Here is a 2,688-nt window from a genome sequence, read left to right on the forward strand (position 1 = left end):
CCATGAACTACCAATAGAACAAAGAAATCAGTCTTGGCAGAAGTACAGCCAAGATGCCCTTTAGAAACAAGGATGGTGAGACTTTCTACTATACTACTTTGAACATGTTATCAGGAGAGACCAGTCCCTGGAAAAGGACATCATGAGTGGTACAGTAGAAGGGCAGTGAAAAAGGCGGCCCTGGACAAGATGGATTGACACAGTGGCTGCAACAATGGGCTCGAACATAAGAATAATTGTGAAGATGGTCCGGGGCCAAGTAGTGTCTTGTTCTGTTATTCATAGGGTCACTATGAGATGGAACGGTTCAATAGCACCTGATGGCAGCAAGTATTATAAGTAATCTGGAGATTTAAAGTACACAGACCAAGAAGACTTGTTGGTTATAAGGAAAAATAACTATGTGTCATTTAGCATATAACTCAGTCAGGTTTCTTTTAAAAGGGAAAGCAGTATTCCCTTTGTTTACTTCCCCTAATGGTTTTTAAAATCCCAAGCCAGATTCTTGCAGCACTGGATCATAGGTGCGTTACAGGAAGTTAAGCAGGGGGCTTGGCTCTGAGTGCAGCCTCTCTAGGTTGGTCTAGTGGCAGGTAGTGGGCATGGCCAGGAGATGCTCCTGTTGCTCAGGTGGGGAGAATATGCAGAGCAGCTGTACTCCATTCCATCTCCTCACTTCTCGATCTCCTCCAACTGCATGCCACCAGTTCTTCTGGTCTCTGCCAGGAGGCATCAGCACCAATAAGAATGACCAGACATGGTCTCTCTTAAGATTTTAATATCATTAAACATCTTAGTTCACAGACTATATTATGGATGTTAAGCAAAGCGTATCTATGCTATGCTATTTTACACAAAGGATGTGTGCATTAGTGGATTTTGTTATCTGTGGGGATCCTGGGACTAATCTCTCTCAGATGTCATGGGATGGTTGCATACTATTGTACAGGGCAGATTACATGCTTAGACTTTAAATTATACCCTATCTAAGACTGTACCTTCAAGGGGTCCTGATGGCTCAGTGGTTATTCATTGAGCAACTAATCACAAGATCAGTAGTTCAAAACCACCAGCCACTACATAGGAGAAATACAAGGCTTTCTACTCCCATAAAGAGTTACAGTCTGGGAAACTCACAGGGGCAGTTCTACCCTGTCCTATAGGGTCACTTTGTGTTGCAATCAACTTGATGGCATTGAGTTTGGGTTTTGGTTAACTCCATGAGGACAAGGACTTTCTTTCATTCAATGTATATCCCCACTATCTACTACAATGTCTGATCCTTAATAAGTATCCAATAAATAATTATTGAAGAAATTGATAAACAAAAATTCTATCATATAAACAATAAATTAAGAAATTTTCATCTTTAAAGTTACATATTATCCTAGTATTTCACATAAACTTTAATGCCCTCTCTGAATATATTTATTCATAAACAAGGCTATTTTTGTATGTTGGGCCTCTAACCACAAGGTCAACAGTTTGCAACCAGCAGCTGCTCGGCAGGAGAAAAGACAAGGCTTTTCTCCTCTCAGGAAACTCAAAGTGGCAGTTGTACCCTGTCCCGCAGGGTTCCTATGAGTTGCAATGGACTCCATGGCAGTGAGTGAGTTATTTCTAAAAGGCCCTCATCTGTATTAGTCATTGATTCAAACAAAATGTTAGTTAAATTGAGTATTTGTTGACCATATCAACTAAAAAAAAGGTCTAACACTACCATTTTGACAAGACTCTCACTTACTTCACATTTTACCTTGCACTCATACACTTTATTTGAGTGTCCCAACTATAGCAGTGACAGCGAAAATACAGATCTGGACGAGACAAAGGTAAAAGGAGACCTATAGGAGCTGCCACTTGCTTGAATGGAAGGTGCAGACTAGGAAGTGCAGTGAGGAGGCCCAGGAACTCTGAGAGCAGGAGTGAGGCCTGAATGAGAGACCGCTTCTAAGGATCTCCACAGAGAAGCCAGATGGGCTCTCAGGAGCCAACCTCTCCCAGAGTACTACGAAAACCAAATTTGCCAGAAGCCACATTTGGAGGGAGCAAAGGAAAGAATGGTCAGGAGGACTGGATAACTAAATATTATCCCAGAGCACAGTATTTCAAGGAGACCATCACTGGTATCACAAACTCAAAGTACAAACAACTGGGGGGTGGGGAGGGGAAAGGATGAGATTTAAGGCAACCATTAATAGTATAAATATCAGATTTCAGGATGTTGAATGGGGCATTAGCAAATACAGAACATTGTTTTCAATGTGTTGGTACTAAGAATGAAATTATTTACTTTGTGTAGAAGAAAATAAACTGGGATTACCAACACCACCACCACAATGGATTCTGAATTATCAGTTGGAAAATTCTACGAGTCAGTAAAGCAAATAAACAATGAATTCCTAAAATATTAAATAACCCTAAGAATTCATTTGAAGATACAAAAATAAAGCCCTGTACTTACAATACTGACAGTAAATACCTAATGTCACAATAGATAGTTCAAAAAACAGCATATGGTCTATGGCTATTTGCCAGTATGAAGATTTTCAAACTTTTTGTGGTAATCAACTAGACCAAAATACACATAAAATTGAGAAACATTTAACCACTGATCCTAATCAAACTCCCAATAAATAGGAGGCTGAGGTCAGCTTCCCTTTCATTTTAAGAGTCACAGTCAATAAT

The 2,688-nt window shown here is 40.0% G+C and overlaps 1 protein-coding gene across 1 annotated transcript in view; it reads right to left on the reverse strand.

Moving 5' to 3' along the window:
• Positions 1-2,688, reverse strand: part of DHX40 (DEAH-box helicase 40) — a 56,347-nt gene that overhangs the window by 46,655 nt on the left and 7,004 nt on the right. The window lies entirely within an intron of this gene.

This window comes from Echinops telfairi, unplaced genomic scaffold, assembly GCF_000313985.2.
Source record: "Echinops telfairi isolate 266 unplaced genomic scaffold, ASM31398v2 ScPeMD7_7458;HRSCAF=8496, whole genome shotgun sequence".
Lineage (NCBI taxonomy): Eukaryota > Metazoa > Chordata > Mammalia > Afrosoricida > Tenrecidae > Echinops > Echinops telfairi.